Source organism: Gossypium hirsutum, chromosome A08 (genome assembly GCF_007990345.1).
Source record: "Gossypium hirsutum isolate 1008001.06 chromosome A08, Gossypium_hirsutum_v2.1, whole genome shotgun sequence".
Classification (NCBI taxonomy): domain Eukaryota; kingdom Viridiplantae; phylum Streptophyta; class Magnoliopsida; order Malvales; family Malvaceae; genus Gossypium; species Gossypium hirsutum.
The window spans coordinates 106069233-106093308 of record NC_053431.1 but is presented as its reverse complement, the minus strand read 5'-3'; the positions used below and the strand labels follow the sequence as shown (position 1 = coordinate 106093308).

General features: G+C 36.5%; 1 non-coding gene across 1 annotated transcript; it reads right to left on the bottom strand.

Moving 5' to 3' along the window:
• Positions 1 to 13885: 13885 nt before the first annotated feature.
• Positions 13886 to 13992, bottom strand: LOC121205947 (small nucleolar RNA R71). Its single transcript, XR_005901021.1, has one exon. It is a non-coding gene; the product is annotated as a small nucleolar RNA R71 (small nucleolar RNA).
• Between the last annotated feature and the right edge of the window lie 10084 nt (positions 13993 to 24076).

Here is a 24076-nt window from a genome sequence, read left to right as displayed (position 1 = left end):
CTTTTAATTCAGACTTAATTACGATGCTTGGCTAACTGAACATCACCCCCTTTTCCTTGGTGGACTCGTGCCCATAGCGTAGCCCTATAGTACATATACTCTTAGTCCAATCCTTTAAGGTACTCCAATGGACAGGTAGTTGCCGGTGTATTATCTCTTATTTAGGTATACTTTGATAGTTTCCGCCCTGGGTAGACCTACAAGATCTTCCCCATGATGCATGGCCCTAATGGACTCCCGCTTCATACTATATTCTGACAGACTTTATTAGTCATTTAACATTGTATAGACATTTCCTCCTACAATGTCTCTTGAAGGATTACTCACTCTTTCGGCTACTTCTTTGATGATTGTCAAATTAAGATTTTAACTTGTAAAAGTCCATTCTATATCTATTTAGCCACTTTCGGTATCGTGACTTTCATGACGAATTTTTATTAGTTGGCACTATGTTTGCCAGTTTGTTTAAAGAATTTCTCTCTCCTTTCATACATACCTGTGATAAGATGCTTCTTTGGCTACACTCACCATTGCATTATGGTGAATTCCCTTATTATCTCATTTGTCTGCATTCCCAAACACGCCCCGATCATTCCGTTATACTATCCGTTATGTGAGTTAGTCAGCGATGTCCCCTTTTCGTGCCCTGTTAGTTTACTAGTTCATCATCTTGGTGGACTTCATATATTACCATAGCCTACCTATGGTCTTACACAATATGATTCCATGTTTATTATCCTGGAGGATTTCATATGTTTCCATAGTCGAGCTACAGTCTTACACAATATGTTCCCATGTTTATTGTCTTGGCAGACTTCATATGTTGCCATAGTCGAGCTATGGTCTTACAGAATATGATCTCATGTTTATTGTCCTGGCAGACTTCATATGTTGACATATTCGAACCATGGTCTTACACAATATGATCCCATGTTTATTTTAGTGGCAGACTTTCAATTTCGAGAAATCAACAAACCTCTTCTAAGGTGTTGCCCCAAAAGACCTATAAATCATTTCCACGGTGTCACCCCAAAGGACCTATAAACCGTTTCCATGGTGTCACCCGAATGACCTATAAATCGTCATCGCAATTTCGCTCCACAAAGTCGATAGACCGTCATTGTGGTGTCACTCTAATGAGCAAGTTGATACCATTCCATGATGCCGCCTAAACTCTCTTGTACCTTTTATCAACCCGCTCATTCCTTCATTACGCCAATTATTCCTATCTTCCTCTACCCCGTCAAGGTAAATTTTCTCCACACCCCGCATACATTAAAAACATGTATTTCATGCAATTTGTTATGCTAGTTATTTCAAAATACAATACGCCATCCTACTATGTTTCAAATCATAACCAAGTAATATTCAGCAAATAGATTTGTAAGAGTGTATACACTTACAATATCATGCATACGTAGCTTACTCATCTTCCTTTTTTATACACAATCAAGGTCTTAGGTACAACTCAGAGCAGACACGAATATAATTTAAGTAAACAATACTACATCACCCAAAAGTAGAGTACATAAACTCATTTTAAATCATTCTTTCTTGTCAGCTTAGCTTTTTCCAATGCCAGAGCCTCTTTCGTCCTGGTAGTTAAGCATGTCAACCATTTATATCGACTAATTCGAAGTCATTTAAGCCTTAAAACCCAGAACCCAGTTTATAGAAACCTATTAGGAGTCCTTGCCCTCCTTTTTTCCCTAATTCTCAAACCAAAAAGGTTAAGAAGCTTACCAGTTTCTTAATTTCTCTATTTTTAGACTTTAACTCTCACAAATTCTACTCCATGTAGAGTTCTCCTAAGTTCTCCTCTTCTTCAGAACAATTGAAGAAGACAATTCAAGGAACAAAAAGGTTACAAACTGATTAAGAAGAATTCCTTTCTCCCTTAAACATGTATACACATATATTTATATCCTAATTTAACATAGTTTCCACAGTCCACCCTAGCCAACCATTGCTAATTTTTCTGTCCCCCACTAAGGAACTAGCTGGTTCTAGTCTAACCAAACCAGAATTGAAATCTAATTATTTTCCCGAGAGTCACAAACTTTTCCAAAAATTCTAATAAAGCCCGCCAACTTAATACTTTACTCAATTAACTCCCAAAGTTCCTTTAAATTCGAGTCGTTAGAGAAATTTGGGTGTGGCAAATGATGAATTAGATGGGACCAATCTTGTTCATGGACTTAAAATCTCAATCTATGATGACAAGCCCATGTGGAAGATGTTAACAAGCTTAGGCATTACACTTCAAGGATCCTAATCAAGCCCACACGCCTAGCCATGTTATAATTAGTTGACTTGTTGTGCATTTTTGGAAGAAATATAGACATTTCAAGGTCAATATATCTCATATTAATCGAAGATCTATCTTTTAGCTTCACGATGCACTTTGAATCACTCAATTTCAAGTTTGGGAACTCAAGTTATGATTGTTCTAGTGAAGATTGCGCGAACAGAATTTTTGGACTAGATTATTATGGAAATTACAAGTTTTTGCCTTTTAATTTGAGTTTAAATCATATTGGGTTCTATATTTAAGCTTAATTGATATATATGAGCTCAATATTTTATTTATTGAGTTTTATTATTTTATTATTTATTTATTCTGAATTTTGAATTTTTTAGGAGTTTTATGTCAATGAGAAAATTTTGTTTAAAACTGCTTCTTGTGTATATTAACTAGAGTTTCAGTATACTTGAGAGTTTTATTTGGATGTACTTAGTTAGCATATATAAAGGCCTCTTCATTTTACACAATTCATCAATTCATTCAACAACTTCTCTATTTGATTTAATAAAATTCTCTTTGAGTTTTTCTTTTCAAAAAATTCTCTTTAGTTTTCTTTTAGAAGAGTTTTAAAAATCTTTCAAGATTGTGACAATTATCTTCAAGCTTTTTCTGGCCAAGTTTTTTTTCTTAGAGGGGAAATTAGAGCAGTTTGAAAGAGGTTATAGATTCATCTAGTTTCCAAGGCTTCTTAGGACTTCTACATGCCATCTTCATCTTCCTCCATCTATCTTGTTTCGTTTCTTTATTATTACTTTTTGTTCTTGTTTCATTGTTTCTAATATTTAATTTGGATTTTTTTATCTTTTATTAATTGTTTCAATTATTTCCCTTTTAAATTCTTAGATTTGACTTGGATTTGTTTGCATTTCAGGTTGTATCAAACTCAAAGTTCTCTTTCATTCGTCTAGAGCCTTAGGCTAAATTCGCGACTCAGACAAACTTGTAATCTAGTTCCACACGTGTCCTTATCAAAATTAACGATCAATCATCATTTGTGGGTTCAAGCAATTGTTCATTCAATGACAACTTTCAGATTTTTAGATTCTTGAGCAACTTTTATCCTTCTATTTTATTTTGCATTTATTTGAATGTGTTATAATTGGGTAGGAATGTTTGCATTTAGAATGGCCAATAACTAAAACCTTAGGAAGGTTTATTGATCGAAGTGGGGGTGGTTAGCTTGGATTTAGGGTTCATAAACCAAATAGTTGGATTAGGTTGAATGTGATAAAACTCTAAAATTGATTACTTTAGGAAGTAATTTAGATAGATGAGACCGAAAGGGTATTATGTCGAAAACCAATTCAACCTAGCCCGTTTTAGTTCCATTAGGTAGATTAGTAAATCAATAGCTATTTAGACCTAGGTTAGTGTGTTCATTTGTGCTTTTAATTTAGTTTAAACAAACCTTCCTTGGGTATGATTCTCGAAATACTTTCGAAGTATTTCGTTGCAGTTATAAAATATATTACAATTTGACTTGTACACTGGCAAACACCGTACTAAATCTCCTATTTAATTGCATATTTTTATGCCCTGGTGCATGCAAGCTAGGGCGCGATGAACTATATCTGCACTGTTATAGTGCCATGACTCTTCCATAACCCATATTTGACTTCTATAGTAAAGCTAGTAGAGCAATCCTGCTTGACACTTATTCACACTGCAGTCCTACCACCTAGGATAAAGACACAACCCAATGTCGATTTCCTCGAATCTTGACACATTTGGAAGTTAGAATCAGTATATCCTATAGAAGTAAGGTCTCCTCCGGACTACACATCTTATAACCTTTCATTCTTTGTAAATCTTAAGTATACGCTTAATTACTAGTCAGTATCTTAGACTAAGATTTGCCTGATATCAACTTACCAACCTTAATGCTAAATAGATATCTAAACATGTGTATAACATAACATATATGAGACTTTCTACTACAAAGGAACCTTTTTCATGTTATCTCTTTCTTCCACTGTCTTTTGATCCCTTAGGATTTGAATACCTGGAACAATATTAATTTATCTTAAGTCCTTCATGCTAAATTATTAAGTTAACCACAATTTAGCCGATGAAAATGTCCTTACATAATTTCCAATAAGTAAAATGACATCAACATATAGAATAAGAAAGACCTTCCATCCCCAATATGTTTATAAACACAAGGTTCATCTACATTTTACTCAAATCCAAAAGTTTTAATCAAATTCAAAAGTTTTGATCGCTTGATCAAAATTTTGATTCCATGAGCGGGGGATTTTTTTAAGTCAATATATGGATCGAAGAATTTTGCAGACTTTATACTCATTTCCTTTAGCCATATATCTGGTGGGTTGCATCATATAGATGCTTTTTTCAAGATAGTTGCTCAAGAACGTTGTCTTGACATCCAGTTGTTAAATCTTATAATCAAGAGTTGTTGCAATGGAGAACAATATAAGGATTAACTTGAGCATAATCTTTTGCTACAAGTCTAGTCTTGTAAGTTTTATTTTTTTTATCGTATTCCTTTACTTCTTTTAGATTCACTTACACCCTATGAATTTTATCCCTTCTAGTAGGTCTACAAGTTCCCACACTGGTTTGGATTGCATAGAATGCATTTAATCATTCATAACTATTTTGCAAAACTTGCAATCATCACTTTTTATCATTTCATCAAATGTGAGTGGGTCATCTTCTTCCTATTCGGTAAATCTAGTGTTTAGAACACATCAGCCAGAATGGAAGAGCTCAGGCCTGCAATAGAAATTCCCGCTGGGATGAATCTCCCTATGCTACTAATTGTTTGTAGGTCACCATTAAGATTTGGTTCTGGAATCATTTCAATAAGGATTTATGTATTTCTCGAAAGTTTTTCGAGTACTTTTTACTTCGAGGTTTAAAATTGCTCATGCAACTTTCCTTAAGGAAAGTAGCATGAGTTAACGCTACCATTGTTTGCTCTTTCGGGTTATCAAACAAACCACCCTTCATTCCCTTAGGATATCCTACAAACATGCACAATCTTATTTGTGAATCCAACTTCATTGCATCTTTATCCAATACGTAGGCTAGACATCCCCAAATCTTTAAATGATTTAGATACAACATCTTTTCGTGCCTCAATTCGTATGGAGTAGTAAATACGACATAGTTGGCACATCATTTAGAATATAGGAAGTCGTTCGTAGGTCATATCCCCAAAAGGATATTGGTAGCTTCGAATAACTTAACATTGAACAATCAAGGTTTAACAAAGTTTGATTTCTTCTCTTTGCCACACCATTCTGCTATGGAGTTCTCGGTACGGTTAATTGACATATTGTCACATTTTCTATGAGATACCCTAAGAACTTATCTAATAAATATTCCACATCTCGATCAGACTAAAGTGCCTTTATGTGAAAGCCTAGTTGTTTTTCCACTTCTACACAAAAATCTTTGAATTTATCAATGGTTTCACTTTTGTGGTGCATTAAGTAATAATCGTAACCACCTCTTCCACTAACATTCATGGGGCCATATACATCGGTGTGCACAAGTTCTAGAGGTTTCACAACCCCCATTCCTTTGTCATTAAAAGACTACATCGTCATCTACCTTCCAAGCAATATTTAAATTGTGGAAGATAAACTTCTTTAGGTGAAATTAAAGTGTCATCTTTTACAAGTCTAATAATTCTATCTCAGTTAATATGACCAAGTGTCAAGTGTCAAATACCAAAGGTACGCCTCATTAGAGTGAGAATATTTAAGTATTTTATTCGCTAATTCATTGTTAATAGGTGTATACATATTTGATTTGATAAAATAGAGATTATTAGACATCCACTTGTTACAGGTAAGAATACAATTTCTAAATATTGCAAAACTATTATTAAAATTCACGGGCAAGCCATCTTTAAATAAACATACAACAAAAATTAAGTTTCTTTTGAAACTTGGTACATAAAAAAGGTCTTTCAAAATAATCTTCCTAAAATTATCAAAATAAATATATGCATCTCCCATTACTTCAATTGTCACACTTGTCTCTTTTTCAGTCCGCAACGATAGACTCTTATGTTTAGGATCTTTTGTTTCCTCAAAACCCTATAGAGAAAAACACACATAATTAGTGGCTCAAATTCAAGGACTTAGTGGTCTATTGTATCTTACACAAAGAAAACTTCTAACATAAAGAGTTTCATACCATTGCCCTTATCGGCTAGGTAATCCTTCCACTATTTGCAATTAGCCTTAAAATTCCCTTGTTGCCAAAAAAAAAAAACACTTAGCTTAAATACGTCTTTAGGCTTCTTGGTTCTCTTCCTTCCATTTTAGGTGGCCCAAAAGACTTAGCCTTGTTTCTTATAGTGCGTGTTCCCTTCCCTTTATAGGAAGAAGCAATCTCTGAATTTGCTTCTGCTTTTTAGACCAGTTGACCACCATTCAACATCAATTTATAGGATTGTAACTCCTTCATAATTTGTGCAAGCATCAAATTCTTGTTTTCAAGGTTATATGTGGCCCTAAAGCCTGCAAAATCCTTGGAAAAGCTTTTAAACACCATTCTATTTGCGTGGTCTGGTCCAAATTGACCTCATTATTAATGGCCTTAGCAATGTATCCCATAAAAGTTATCATATGGTATTTGACCGGAGTGTCAAGATTTGTTGGGCATTTATCAAACTAGTTATAGCCAACTGTCGAACCAAGATAGCTTGGCCTTCGAACATGTCCTTTAGTTTGTATAGAATCCCTTTGACACTCTTACAACTCTCTAGTTGCTTATAGAGGGTGCTAGTTACGCTTGCCAACATATAAAAATAAGCTATCTCATTAGACTCCTCCTAACATTTTCTAGCCTCAACTTGAGTTGTCGTTAGGCATTTATTACCAAAAATCATTATGAGTTTATCATAGCTCAAGATAATCATGAGGTTCCTTTTTCATTCCTTATAGTTATTTCCATTTAGTTTGCTATTAGTAAGTATGTTTAGTAAGGGAGTAGGTGTTATTTTTCGAACTAAAAAAATAAAATATTCATTCATTAATATCTTTGTATTTAGAAAATATTAATAAAATGTCTTGTAACATATGACATGCATTTAAATGATGCATGCGTCTTACATTAAACGTTGAAAACATTTGTAAGTCATTGCAACGATAATTCCTACAACTATTGAATTATGTTATTGTGGGGGAATCTTACTCAACTAGTAAGAATATAGATTTTCATCCAATTAATACATGAACCTAATTCCATAGACATTCACATATACTAATAATCGTCTAACGTTTGACCATCATTCTAACTTAAGTAGAGCTTCGTGGGAAGTTACTTAACTAGAAGATCTTGAGTGTATAGTAATCAACTCAACACTTATCACATCATGTACCACAAATGAGTCATCATGGAACAATCTCACCGAGTGACATTCTATGACTAGTTGTCCTCTTTAAAGAAAAACTTCTTCTTATATCACATGATAATAGCTACAATGTGGCCAGCCAACTATCATACTACTACAAGATAATTCTTCTTTCTTTTAGGAAATCTTCCCAGTGAAATCCATTTTACTATCCTACTGTGGGGTAGTTAAAGTGTAATATCATCTCAAGAAACCATTGATTGAGGCCGTAAATCTTGTTAAGGACCTTCTCCCACTCAATCTTTTAAAACATACCAGGTTTTTAATGTTTGATTTCAGCCAAGAATGATTAATAAATGCATGACAAGTACATGTGGCATTCTTTTCCTAAACTATATATCATGCTTATCATACATATTTATGAACATACTTTTGCAGTCAATTTAAATATCATCATGCTATCATATAAAATCATAAAATTAAATGAATTTGGATAGTCAAAGTTTCCATGATTCTATCTTAGAAAAATAAAAAAATAAAAAAATGGATGCCCCAAAACATACTTTAGGTCTTTTGGTTGAAAGCCAAACATCTTGATTTCTTTTCCCCCAAAACCACAAATAACTTGAAAAAAACACCAAAAGGATTTGCAATTGAACTACTATCGTCTCAACAAACTTTCGTTGCCATCATGGTTGACGCTGTTGTCGATGTCGTCATCACCATTGGGCCAATGCGCATCATACTTGTTATGGGGAGGTTTGGGTCCTCTCCTACATTAGGTCCAAATATATGTGCTTTCTAGACTTTTAACCGGCCACTTTATAATTTAATCCAACCTAATACATGTTTTTTCTACTTCCAAAATAGATATTATTTATAAAATTAATTTAAATTAATTAATTTTCCAATTAAATAATTTTTTCAACTCAATTCTAATTCTATTAAAATCATGACAACTTTATCATAGAAGAATCTATGAGAAAATATATTTAATTTCTACTTTCAGTGGATTCAAATTGATCAATTAATTTAATTCCATTTTTGAACTTTAATTAATTAAATAATAATTTGAAAAAAATAAATAAAATTTCCATATTAAGTGAGAAACCACATTCATTTCTGAATGTAACTTATTTATCTAACTTTATCAATTCTACCAATTTATATTCATTTGATTCAACATGCAATTTATTTATGGTTTCAACAAGCTAGCGGAGGGACCGATTGTACATATGTAATTAGGGCACAAATAATTTATAATTAAGTTTCAACTTTTTTTCCTATTAATTATAAACCCATTCTGTCATGAAGTTATTCCACTATATTATCGTGACTGAGCTCTTCCTAATTACATACCATTACGAAAGCTACTCGATCAATGCTCTTTCAATGACCTTGTAACAGCCCAATTTTAGGGCTAGTCGGAATAGTGGTTCAGGACCACAAATTTGGAGTCAGAGAAATTATTTTGTTATTATTTTGGAGTCATAGCACGTTTATAATAGTTCATGAAAAATTTGGTGAGTTAATTTTGACGTTTGTGAGCCCAATTGTGAAAATGACTAAATCGCATAAAGTGAAAAAGTTCTATTTTGATAGCTAAAGGTGTTATTTTATTAGAGAATAAAAATTGGGGGATTTTAAAGGGAAATTAGACCCCTAGGAATAGAGTGGTCGGCCATGGGAGACATATGTGGTCAAAATTTTCAAAATTTGTTGGGTTAGGTGACCAATTTTAACTAAAATAGAAATAAAATGAAAGAAGGATGATATCATCCCTTACTCATATCTTTTATCCACCAAAAATTAGCCATCTAATGGGGTTTGAGAGCTTAAAAATTTTCAGCAACTTGAAGCACTCACAAGTAAGTGATTTCCATGTCCTTTGTTGATGATTTTTGTATTTTTGAGACCCACGAAGCATGAGCTTTCAAATGAGGGGTATATCTTGCAAAATTGAAGGTCTAAGGTTTTTCCATGAGAGCATTTAGGTTGTTTCTGAAATTTTATGGAAGAATATGAGTCTTAGTGGTGTAATAGACAACTTTTGTGAAAGGTGTTACCATGAAAACACCTAAATGGACCATTTTGCACAAGTTGTAATATGAATGATAAATGTGTGAAAAAGAGAGAATTTGGGTTGCTATAAGAGTAAAAAGAGTTCAGATAATCTTAAGATGCAAAGAAATTTTATAAAAATCAATTTTTGAACATAGGTGTAAAATGGTCATTTTACCAAAGTTTAGGGGCAAAACGTTCATTTTATCGAAGATGTGAATTTTTAATTGCTTCATTTTATTTAGTGATTAAATGAGTGCATTTTGCTATGTTAGATCAATAATTGCCAAATCCAAACCTAGATCAGGGGAAAACCAAGCAAATTGACTAAACCAACTAGTCGGCCACATTTTGTAATCCGAAGTAAGTTGTATATAAATAATACAACTACATTACTAATGTATGTGTTGAATTGTATTTGAATTAATATATCATGAATTGCTTGATTGCGGAATTGAGATAGCATGATGATAATAGAGATAGTAGAGTTCCTGTTTGAACCTAGGAAATAAATCGGATATTCATGCCGTGACATATAGGTTGTTGTTGGCTAGTGTAAGACATGTCTGGGACATGAATCAGCCACATTATGAGAGCCAGTGTAAGACCATGTCTGGGACATGGCATCGGCATTGAGATGAGAGCTAATGTAAGACATGTCTGGGACATGCATCGGCCTCGAAACGTAAGCTAGTGTGAGACATGTCTGGGACATGCATCGGCTACGAGATGATAGTCAGTGTAAGACCATGTCTGGGACATGGCATCGGCACCTTACCGACTTCTAAGGCTTAATGAATATCTGGTAGTGTTCCAAATGGTTCAACGGTGAACGTTATGTTCTTAAGTAAATGAGGAAAGTATAACCGTGTTGTGAGTGGTACAGGTACCTAATTGGTATTTATGAGATATGAGCTCATTGAACAATATGTGACTAGTATGGATGGTAATAAGTAAGTTATGCCTAAGCCTACCTTGGTATCCTGAGCATGTGGATCATTGATAAAATGTTGTTGTTGTGTACTTACTTATATGCAACTTACTAAGCTTTTATGATTACTCCTTTTTCTTTCCATTTTCTTACAGTGCCGCCTAACTAGCTCATGGATTCCAAAAGTCAGAGATATCGATCACACTATCAACCGAAACATTCAGTATAGTTGGATTTATATTTTTGAATATGGCAAGTATAGGACTTATACTTTATTATTTTGTGTCTTTGAGAATTGGCCAAATGTGTTGGCTTGGGTTGGAAACCCTTTAATTTGTATTAAGCTTTGAATGATAGTAATATTCATTTTGAATTTATAAAAGATGCATTCCCATGGTTGAATGAATGTCTATTATGGCTGATTTAGTTATAGAAGTTATACTTGTTTCGATATTGGTTGGTATTTGTATGGAACTATATATGTAAGGATGGCAATGAGGCTTGGTAAATAGCCTTATACTGTCCATACGGGTAGGTACACGGGCGTGTGTCTAGGCCGTGTATGACACACCTTCTACCCCATAAGCGTGTGGTTTGGCCGTATGTCCCCTGCACATAAAAATTTCAAGTCAGTATGCATGGTAATAAGCACACGGGCAGAGACACGGCCGTGTGTCTCAGCCGTGTGGAGGACACGGCCCAGCACACGGGCGTGTGCCTTGGCCGTGTGACATTATGAACATGCTGTCGTCAGAAACAAAATACTCAGGTTTTTGCACACGGGCTAGGACACGGGTGTGTCGTGGCCGTGTAAGGGACACGGGCCAATGACACGGGCTTGTGTCTGGCCATGTGAAAACCCTTGTAGGTGTGAATTAGAAATTAATTCTACACGGGTGTGGGACACGGGCGTGTCCCAGGGTGCTTAGGCTGTGTGAGCCATACGGGCCATTAGCACGACCATGTTGAGTTGGTCACACGGGCGTGTTGCCCTTCCACACGGGCGTGTGCCTTGTTTTAAGGATAAAATTTTCACAGTTGGTTTAAGGACCCGATATAGTCCCAAATGGTTTTCAATGGTCGATTTGAGGCTCGTAGGCCCATAATAAGAAGTTTAAAGTAGACATTGAAAGAGTTGAATTCGGACCGAGTCTCGGTGACTTGAGATTGTTTGTATACATGAGATCAAGTAAATGTAATGCCTCGTACCCCGCCCCGGTGTGGGTTACAGGTATGGGGTGTTACAGACCTTTTCATAAATGACCCTGATAAGCCATAAAAGTAACATGTTTTAATCCCATTCTTGATGCATTTTTGGATGATTTATTAGTTAATTTAGTGAATTTAATTCTCTTAATCCTTTAATTTCATGTTTCTATACTTAGGAGAGCATAAGGGAGCAAAAGGAGCGAAAAATGGGCCAAAATATGACAAAATGAGCTATTTTCAGGAACCACACGTCCTGGGCATTCCACATGGGCTAAGCACACACCCGTGTGAGCCACATGAGCTAGCTACACGCCCATGTGCCAGCCCGTGTCGATATCGCTCCCTGTTTCCCAAACACGTAAAAAAACCAGTTTTTAAGGTTTTCGAGCATTCTAAGGTCTATAAAACACACTAGAAGACGATCTAGAGGAGCATGATGAAAAGAATGAAGAAATTACTCGAAGAACACCGTCAGAATCAACTCAGAAGCAGGATCTCTTTCAAGATTGAAGATCTCCAGTCAACTTGTTTAGAAGTTTTTGGGTTTATTTATGTTTTGTTTTTTTCCTAATTTTGAGATGTTTTCCTACCAAAGTATGAACTAAATTCCCTAGATATTTAGGAAAGATGAAACCTAAGATGGATCTTATTATTTGATTTTCTGAATTACATGATAAATACTTGTTTCTTATTCTCAATTATGTGTACTTATTTCTTGCTTTAATATTTTTAGGATATCAATTCAAGTGTAATGTACTTAATTTAGTGGAGAAAAAGTCCCTGTTTAAGAGTAGTTCTAGCATAATAAGTGGAGTTGCATGCAATCCTAGAAATAGGACGACATAAATCTTCCAGATTAGAGTCAAATCTAATGGAGGAATGCATAGATCGAGTTAATGTGACAATAGGGGTTTTAATTAGAAAGAGATTTCAATTAACCAACCTAGAGTTAGTTATTTTGTTTCTTAAAAGAGATATTAATATAATTTAGGGATTTCTACGGATCAAGGTAAGTAAATAAATCGTTTAATTTAGATTTAAAATAAAAAGTGAAGTCTAGGTGGATTCTTTCCTGGGTATTATTTTTTTCATTGGTTCATTCGAATATTTCCTTACATCTCTATTGCGTCTTAATAATTAATTTAGATAATTTTAGATTAAAAACAATTCCTTCAATTTATCGGCTAGATAATAAAAAGATAGTAATTACTAGTACTTTTAGTCCTCATGGATACAATATTCCCTACTCACCAGAACTATACTGCTATTCGATAGGTGCACTTGCCTTTGTCGTGATTTAGTTGGTTAAGTGAATCATCATCAAGTTTTTGGCACCGTTGCTGGGGACTAAGATATTAGGAACACTTGATTTTTATTACTTTAGCCATTTTATCTTTATTGCATTTTATTTTATTTTTTATTTTAATTTTGGTTTACTAACTTTTCTTTTATTTGCTTCTGGCAGATTCCTTTAGTTTATGACTAGAAGAAACCCGTCAAGACCTCTAGTATTTGACAGCCAAATTGAAAGCACAGCTTGCAAAAATCTAGAGAAGCGAGGCAGAGTGACAGAATATAATGGAAGAGTAAGATGATGTTATTATTATAGAGGAGATGGCTGATAATCATAATAATCAGCTACCCCCGTGGTTGCCGCAAATCCTGCAAATCCAAATCCTGCTCCTCGTACTATGTACGATTATGCCAAGCCTAATTTAACTGGGGCCGAATCGAGTGTTGTGAGACCTGCTATTGCTGTAAATAACTTTAAACTGAAGCTAAACACCATTTAGATGATTCAACAATCTGTTCAGTTCGATGGCTTGCAAGATAAGGATCCAAATAATTTGGCCAACTTTCTGGAATTCTGTGACACTTTCAAGATAAATAGCATTTCTGGCGATGCCATTCGCCTTCGGTTGTTTCCATTCTCATTAAGAAATAAGGCTAAACAGTGGTTGAACTCCCTACCACACGGTTTTATCACTACATGGGAGCAAATGATCGAAAATTTTTTATTAGAGTATTTTCCACCGTTAAGACAACCAAGCTGAGGAATGGTATCTCTTCCTTCATGCAAATGGATTAAGAGACCCTAAATGATGCATGGGAGAGGTATAAGGATTTATTGAGAAGGTTCTCTTACTATGGGTTACCTCTATAGCTACATGTTCAAACCTTCTACAACGGTTTGAACCGCTCAACTAGGGAATTAATCGATGCAGTCGCCAATTGGACTCTAAACAATAAAACACCTAAAGCGAATTATGAGTTATAGAAGAGATGTCACTGAATAACTATCAGTGGCAAGTCATGAGAACAAAGCCGATGAAAGCAGCCGTGGTTTTAACGTTGATGTAGTCACCATGTTATTTAATCAGGTAGAACTTTTGAATAAAAAGATTGATGGTTTATATGGTTCTACGCAGGTACATTCGATGATGCAGTGCGATACAAATGGAGGAGGGATGAAAAATCTAGAATGTCTACACTACAACCCTAGCATAGAGAGCGAACAAGTCAACTATATAGGTAATAATTCTAGACCTTAGAATAATCCCTATTGTAAAACTTATAATGCAAGTTGGAGGAACCATCCCAATTTCTCGTGGTGTGGTCAAGGAAATCAAAGACAACAACCCCCTTCAGGCTTTCAACAATAACCTTACTCGTAAGATAAAAAGTCGAACCTTGAGGAGATGTTGGCGAAGTTTATTTTGGTGTCAAAACCCCATTTCCAAAACACTGAAACCAAGCTTAAAAATCAACAAGCATTGATTCAAGGACTCGAGAACCAGATAGGTCAGCTTGCTAAGTTGATTTCAGAGAGACCACAAGGTAGCTTGCCTAGCAACACTGAAACTAACCTAAAAGAGCAGCTTCATGCAATTGCAATTCGAGATGAAGAAGGGTTAGTTGAACCGAAACTAGAACTAAGGCAATAAAGTGTGGTAAGTCAAGGTAAGGTTGGGGTAAGTCAAGATAAGCAAAAATCGGTCAGTAAAGATTATACACCACGTGTACTATATCCCAACACGACAAGGAAATACCACATAAATGAATAATTGGATAAATTTCTTAAACTGTTGAAAAAGTTACATATTAACTTATCGTTTATTGAAGCTTTTTTGTAGATGCCACATTTAGTAAAATTTTTAAATGAGCTTTTAGCAAACGAGCAAAAGTTAAATGATTCGTCACACGTGAAGCTAAATGCAGTTTGCTCAGCTATCTTACAGAATAAACTACCCAATAAGTTGAAAGATCCAGGAAGTTTTACTATTCCTTGTTTAATTGGTCGTTTAAATGTTGATAATGCTTTAGCTGATTTAGGGGCGAGTATTAATGTCATTCCCTAAAAAATGTTTAAGCAACTAGGTCTTGGGAAACCCAAACAAACTAGGATGACCATTCAATTGGCAGATAGAACCATTATATTTTCTAGGGATATTGTTGAAGACGTTGTTGTTAAAATTGAGAAATTCATATTCCTAGTTGATTTTGTAGTTTTAGACATGGATAAGGATAGTGATGTACCCTTAATTTTAGGATGACCCTTTTTAGCAACTGGTAGAACGATTATTGATGTTGGTATAGGTGAACTCATACTTCGTGTAGGTGATGACACGATTAAACTCCAAGCTCGTAATTCTACTAAGATATCTAGCGATTGAGTTGATTATACAAATTCTGTTAATATGAGTAACCTTGTGGCTCAACATTCTTTGTAGGAAACTCCGTGGAAAAGTGAGATAGAGCCACGATCCAGCTTATATGACAAAAGTAGATCAACTTATAAAGAACGAATGTTGAAAACCAATGAACAAGATGAATGATAGTCACATGTCAAGGAGAAACAGAGAATACACGATTCAAAACCGAAGTGAATCCATAACGAGCTTAAAGATGGAACCAACCAGTTTAAGGTTGGGGACCAGGTGCTGTTAGATGAAACAGACCCTCGAATTACCATTTCAAAGCTTAATGCGAATGAAACAATTCCTTTTACTGTACTCAATGTTTTTCCATATGATACAGTCGAGGTAACACATTTTGAATTCGACATTTTAAAGGTAAATATTACTTGACTCAGACCTTATTTTATTAATCGATTTGACAATGAGAAAGAGGAGTTTCGACTTCGTGAACCACCGTGACCTTGCGAATACAAGGTAAGTCAAGCTTAGACTTTAAATAAAAGCTTCTGGAGAGGCAACCCGAGCGTTAACATTCCTAATTTACTAATTTTATCTCATGATATTTTAAAATAAATTAATTTTTAAATAAAAAATATTTTTTTAAAACTCACCCGACCTGGACACACGGGCGTGTCCTAGGCCATGGAGATCTTTTGACTTAGTTTTAAATTTTGGAAAAAAATAGACAGTGAGTTACACGACTGGACGACATGGCTAGGGGTAAAATGGTCATTTTGTGAAAGTCTAGGGGCGAGATGGTAATTTTCCCAATTATGAATTGTTGAGTACCTAGATTAATAAAATGATTAAATGTGAGTTTTTATCATTATAGATCAAGAATTACAAAATCCGAACCTAGACTGAGGAAAAGCAAAGCTAGCGGACTGAGTCGAAATAGTCGCCATATTTTGAATACCGAGGTAAGTTGTATGTTAATAATACAACTATATCCATATGATGTGTAATTGAGTTGATATGGCCTAAATTGTCTTGATTTTGAATGCAAGAATACATGTTAAGAAATTTACGTAATAAAGACTTTCTTTGAACATTTTGGAATAGACTTGGATATTTGTACCGTGATAATGGGTGATATGTGTGCTAGTGTATGACGTGTCTGGGATATGCATCAGCCTTGAGATATTTAAGCCAGTGTAAGACATGTCTGGGACATGCATGGGCATTGGGACGAGAGCTAGTTTAAGACATGCCTGGGATATGCATCGGCCTTGCGATATACAAGCTAGTGTGAAACCTTTCTAGGACATGGCGTCAACATGTGGTGTGTCAGTGTAAGACCTGTCTGGGACATGGCATCGACACTGACAGATGAGAGCCAGTGTAAGACCATGTCTGGGACATAGCGTCGGTATCTTAACCCATGTTAGGGTTATTGAGTATCGGTAATATTCCAAATTGTTCAATAAAAGGTTTATGATTCCTATCAAAATAAGAAAAGTTATGATCATGTGATGAGTGGTACAGGTACCTGAATTAAATGTATGAGATATGGACTCAATGTATGCAATATGAGTTGTATTGGATGGTGATGAGTAAGTTGTACTTACATTTAATTATGGTACTCATGAATAAATTCTGAAAGGTTATGACCATATTGCTTTATGATAAGTAGTTGTTGTTCATTTTCATGCAACTTACTAAGCTTTATGCTTACCCCATTTCTTTCCATTTTCTTATTGTGCTGCCTAATTAGCTCATGGATCAATGGACGTTGGAGGTATCGATCACACTATCAATCGAAGCACTTAGTATAGTTAGATCTTTTATTTTGATTGTGGCATGTATAGGACTCTGACTTTTGAGTTTTGTGTCATTGTTAACTGGCCAAATATGTTGGCTTACTTTAGGATTTGATTCATTTTGTATTAGGCCATGGAAAATGGTTAATATTGAAGTTATTATGTGAATGCAAGCTAGCCTTTCATGAATGTGAAATTGTTGGCATAGTTGAATATATGTAACGTATATGGGTCTTAACTATGGTTGTTTGGTTGAGAAATCATATTAAGTTAATCTTTGATGTGTTGATTGATGTTAGATTTTGTTTTAGGGTGGAAAAGGCTTGGTAGTTAGCCTTATATTGTCCATACGGGTAGACACATGGGCGTGTGTAACACACGGTCAGCCCCATGGGCATGTCGTTTGGCCGTATGTCCTCTGCACGTAAAATTTGCAAGTCAGAATGCATAGTGGTAAACACCCGGGCAGAGACACAGCCGTGTGTCTCAGCCATGTGGTGGACACGACCTCTGGCCACGGGTGTGTGCCTTGGTTGTGTGCTCTAAATTAGATGTTGATGTCAGAAACAGAATGTCTAGGGTTTTAGACACGGGCTAGGACACGGGCGTGTCATGGCCGTGTGAGGGACACGGGCCATAGACACGGGCGTGTTCCATGCAGTGTGAAAATCCCTGTAGGTTCGAATTGAAAAAAATAAATCTAGATGGGTGTAGGACACGAGCGTGTCCCTAGGTGCTTAGGCCGTGCGTGTCACACGGGTCATCAGCACGACCATGTTCAAGTTCCACAAAGGCATGTGCCCATCCACACGGGCGTGTGCCCTGTTTCAAAGGTCATTTTCCTAGTGTTGGTTAAAGGACCCGAGTTGGTCCCGAGTAGCTTTCAAGAGTTTTTTTGGGCCTTGTAGGTCCAACATAAGAAGTTTTAGACAAAGTTTGAAAAAATTTTAAGTTCTAACAGGCTCTTATAACCCGACTTGTAAGTATATTTGTGATTTGTGAACGGTAATGCCTACTACCCAGTGTTGGCATCGAACCCGGGTTAGGGGTATTACATTTAGTGGTATCAGAGCTATGGTATAGTCGGTCCTAGGACTAACTTAGAGTGAGTACGAGTCTAGCTATACATGCCATAATTGTAAATTGAAAGTATGATGACTCCTGATGAGATAAATTGTGTAATATTTATATAGTAAATGGATCCTGACGTAGCTACGGCAGATGATGTGGAGAGTAATACACCGGCTCCCGCTGAAGGGACTGCTCCGGTAGATAATAGGCCCGTGACACTGATTCATGACAGAGGGGCTAGAGAAGCTTACCTCCACATGATGGACGCTTGGTACACGGAGTTTGTTCGAGCAAATCCAAACACTTTGCCACCCCCACCTCCCCCAATTCCTCAACCTATTCATATAGCTCCTCAAGAAGCAGAGATGGCTAGAAGAGAGAAACCGTAAACATGGGGCCGAAGAATTTTGGGAAAATATTGATGATGACCCTGAAAGGGCTGAGTTTTGGTTGAAAAATACCATCAGAGTATTCGATGAATTATCGTACACGCTGGAGGAGTGTATAAAGTGCTTAGTGTCACTCCTAGGAGATCTGGCTTATCAATGGTGGAATACTCTCGTGTCAGTCGTACTGAGAGAACGGATAACCTGGGAATTCTTTCAGGAAGAGCTCCGAAAGAAGTATATTAGCCAGAAGTTTATAGACCAGAATAGGAAAGAGTTTTTAGAGCTGAAACAAGGCTATAGGATGGTGACTGAATATGAGTGTAAGTTTGTGAGACTCAGAAAATATGCACGAGAGTGCGTATCTACAAAAGTGATCATGTGCAAGACGTTTGAAGATGGTCTAAATGAAGATATCCGTTTATTAGTGGGCATTTTAGAATTGAGGGAATTTGTGGTGCTCGTGGAGAGATCATGTAAGGTCTAGGAATTGGCCAATGAGAAGAGAAAAGCTGAAAATGAGTCCCGAGACTCAAGGAAAAGATCGATGGGGAAATCACAGCAGACTTCATCTATGAGGTCAAGAGAGTTTCCTACCCGATCAAATACGTTAGTGGGGTTCTTGAGCAAGAGCAAGAACAAACAGCACACGACATCTAAAGCTCAAACCACTTCCATCGCAAGTGTTGGTAATGCTTGGCCAAATAGGTCAGAGTGTTCACAATGTGGTAGGCATCATTTTGGTGAGTGCCGAGGGAATAAGAGGGGTTGCTTCAAATGTGGATTACTAGACCATTTCATCCAGAACTGCCTGGAATTTGATGACAAAGAGAAAAGGCAAGATATGAGGGCGAATAGTGCTCCATCGAGAGGTAGAACACAGAAGAGCTTGGGTAGTGGGGCTAGCAGTAAAGGTACTTCTATAGACATAGCTGTGAGGTCCGAGGGCTGAACGCCTACAAGGACTTATGCCATTCGCGCTCACAAAGAGGCATCTTCACCAGATGTGATTACGGGTACTTTTTCTCATCACGATATTTCTGTTGTTGCTTTAATTGATCCAGGGTCTACCCATTCTTATATTTGCATGAAATTAGTACCAGTATGTAACACCCCTTACCCGTATCCGGCGCTGGGATAGGGCTCGAGGCGTTACCGAGATTTCATGTTCATAAGTATATTAAATCAAGTGACTAATTTGTGCTCTAATTTAAAACTTTTCAAACATGTATATCCTTTCCTTTAAACAGGCTTTCGATACCTAAAACATGTCTAGAGGCGGCGCGGGACAAAACCGAGAACGTTTGATAAACTTTGGGCACTTTGGACAATTTTCCTTATCTTAAAGTGTTACACGCCCGTATAGATAGGCCATGTGGACTCACACGCCCGTGTGACTTGGGATATGCCCATACACTTCGGCCGTGTGCAACACTGACTTATCAACACGGTCGTGGCAGACGCTCGTGCTGCCTACCCGTGGGCAACACTATTTTTTAGACACGGCAAGGACACACGTCCGTGTGGCCTACTCGTGTGCGTGTTTGATTTAAAATTTTAAGTGCAGGGGACACACGACCATAGCCCACACCCATGGGATGGAACTGTGTGTCACACACGGCTTAGACACATGCCTGTGTGTCCGACCATGTGGACCCTAATAGGCTATTTTCCAAGCCTTAAGTCACCCCTTTCTACTCCTCATACCTAGTAGTTACCAAGTTCGAAGGAAAACATGATTATACACTTGTAAATAATCTTGATAAAACTAATTGTATGGAAACCTCATATCATTGGTTTCATACATGAAAGGTTATTTCCCATTTAGTGTTTATGGGTTTCCATGTCCCTTTAATTCATCCGAAATTGGCAAGTTCATGTAACTCATTGCCAATTGGTAACAACCCATCACTTGTAAATAAAACCATACAAAAATTCGTAGGTCATAGCCCACTTCAATTAAGCCAAATTTCATGGCCATATACAAAAAGATAAACATATTTTTACATGCCTTCATTTGGAAAATCAAATGACACATATGAAAAAATACTAAAAAATCCTATACATGCCATTGAACAAAATAAAAATGTCTTTATACCAAAGCTTGACTAGTTGATAATGTGTCCACTCTCAAATCATCTTCCAGTCTTTATGAGTCCTCGAGCTCTATGAGATAGGGAAAAAGGGAGGGGTAAGCATTTACATGCTTAGTAAGCTCGAATAATAGGAAAGTAATCTTACCAAGTATTTAACATGCATCCATGATAGATAAGGAAACCAACAATTATTAAATGGTTCCCTATTACATGCACTCAATTAATAAGTTAGTAACATAATCAAGCATCATATAATTTAATTAGATGAGCTCATCATTCAACATCTCATTTACACAAACATCTCATGTTAGTCTCATTGATTTTCTAAGAAATCTCGATGGAATATCCATTAACCGTCAATTCATACGAATGATCATTCCTTATACGCACTCCCGCGAACCTCACATTTTATGGCAGGATTACCAGTCCAGGCTAAATCCCCTATTTTATGAACTCATAAGGTGATGTCGGGATTACTGGTCCAGGCTAAATCCTTTAATACGACAAACACCCTTAATGGGCTCAGATCTGAATTACCAGTCCAGGCTAAATTCAGACCCTAATCGGATTACTCGTCCGGGCTAAATCCATAATGCACACATATTCTTCGGGAGGCTCGATCATTCAAGGAACACCCATCTGGGCTAGATCCTTTTCATAATTGAGATCACGGATTACCCGTTTGGGCTAAATCCTTACTGCAACACATGCAGGATCTCAAATCACATGTAATTACGGGTTACCATTGAATTCCCTTTGTCAACCTCAACCAAGACATTTTTCACATGTTACCATTAAATATGCATTTCTATGATATTTCATGCCAATAAGAAATGCAGTCATCATGTATTTATAAATCATACAAGTATGCATATTAGAGGTTTACTTTAAGTTATCCGAACTTACCTGGTATTTGTTTCGGAGTTGTGTTTCAGTTATTCCGAAACCTTGCGTTTACCTCGATCTACCTCCGAAATTTGTTCCTCAGGGTCTATAACAACAAAGTTATATCATTAATACCCCACATTATACATCACAAGTCTAATTCTCACCCCCGGTCCAAATGACTGTTTTGCCCCTAACCTTTGATATTTTTACGATTTAGACCCTAGGCTCGTATAATGAAACACATACAATTTCTACCTTACTCAAGCCTAGCCGAACACTTTTCCCTCTTATGGTAGCCCACATTTTCCATTATTTTCACATTTTTACCACACATTTTGCAACTTTTGCAAAAGGGTCCCTTTAGAGGTTTTTCATGAAAATCACCTAGGAAAAGTTATTTAACACTCTTCAAACTTTCATATTCCTGCATAAAATGTCAAAATACAAGTAACTCATGCATGGGTAAATTTTTAAACATGAACCCTAGTAAGAAATATGGGTAGAAATGGAGAGAGTAAGCTACCGGGACTTCAAATTTACGAAGAACATTAAAAACGGGGCTTGGGAGCACTTACTAAGGAGCTTGGAAAGCTTGAAAACCCTAGCTATGGAAACCCTAGAAATTTCGACAGCATAGAGAAGAAGAATGGCTGATTTTTGGTTCATTTTCCCGTTTTATTTCACTTAAATGCCAAATGACCAAAATGCCCTTAGGCCCTTTCTTTGAGATTTCATCCATGCAAGCCCATTTTTGTCCAAAAATTTAGAAATTGGGAAAATTACTGTCCAAGACCTTCTAATTCATAACCCAAAGCAATTTCATACAAATTGCTTCTAGAAACCAAGTTTTGCAATTTATTCAATTTAGTCCCAAATTTTCCAATTGGGCACTTACTCAAAGAATTCCTTTATGAAACTTTAACACATACATATTTTCATATTCTAAGCCTCACAATAATCATAAAATATATATTTTGATGTCAGGTTTGTGGTCCCAAAACCACTATTCTGACTAGGCCCTATTTTGGGATGTTACATTTCTCCCCCCTTAGGGACTTTCGTCCTCGAAAGTCTTACTAGTAAACAGGTTCGGACATTGGCTTCTCATGGTTTCTCCTGGTTCCCATGTAGCCTCTTCTACACGATGTAGATGCCATAAAGCTTTTACCAGGGCCACATCTTTATTCCTCAGCTGTTTAATCTCTGGAGCCAATATCTTAACTGGTTCCTCTCCATAGGTCATGTCCAGTCGAATTTCAATCTTAGTCTATGAAATCACGTGAGAAGGGTTTGATCGGTATCGTCTTAACATAGATACGTAAAACACATCGTGAATCCTTTCCAGTTCAGGTGGCAATGCCAAGCGATAGGCTAACGGTCTAACTTTTTCAATGATCTTGTACGGTCTGATAAATCGCGGACTCAGTTTGCCTTTTCAGCTAAATCTCGACACCTTTTTCCATGGAGACACTTTCAAGAATACTCTATCTCCAACTTGAAAATCAATTTCCTTTCTTTTCAGATCAGCATATGACTTTTGCCTATCCGATGCTGTTTTTAAACAGTCTTCTATCACTTTAACTTTCTCTTCCGTTTCTTTAATCAAATCAACTTCGTGAATTTGATTTTCCTTAAGTTCTGTCCAATACAATGGAGTTCGACACTTCCTTCTATACAAGGCCTCATAAGGTGCCATCTTCAAACTTGTCTAAAAACTGTTGTTGTAGGCGAATTCTACTAGCGGCAAATATTTTTCCCAACTACCCTAAAATTCAAGGATGCAACATCGCAACATATCCTCAAGAATCTGAATCATCCGCTTAGACTGACCATCTGTTTGAGGGTGAAAAGTTGTATTAAAGCTTAACTTTGTACACAAGGCTTCTTGTAACTTCTTCTAGAATCTTGAAGTGAACCTCAGGTCTCTGTCTGAAATAATCGACAATGGTACCCCATGTAATCTAACAATCTCAGAAATGTACAAGTCGGCCAATCTATCGAGGGAGTAATCTGCCCTCACCGGAATGAAATGAGCCGACTTCGTCAACTTATCCACTACAACCTATACCGCATCTTTCTTCTTCGGAGTCAATGGCAATCCTGTCACGAAATCCATAGTAACTTTATCCCACTTTCATTCGGGGACCATGACAGGTTGTAGCAAACCTGAAGGCACTTGATGTTTACCTTTAACTTGCTGACATACAAGGCATTTCGATACAAATTCAGAAACATCTCTTTTCATGCCGTTCCACCAATACATCTTCTTTAAATCGTTGTACATCTTGGTACTTCCTGGGTGAATTGACAAATGGCTGTTATGTGCTTCTTGTAAAATT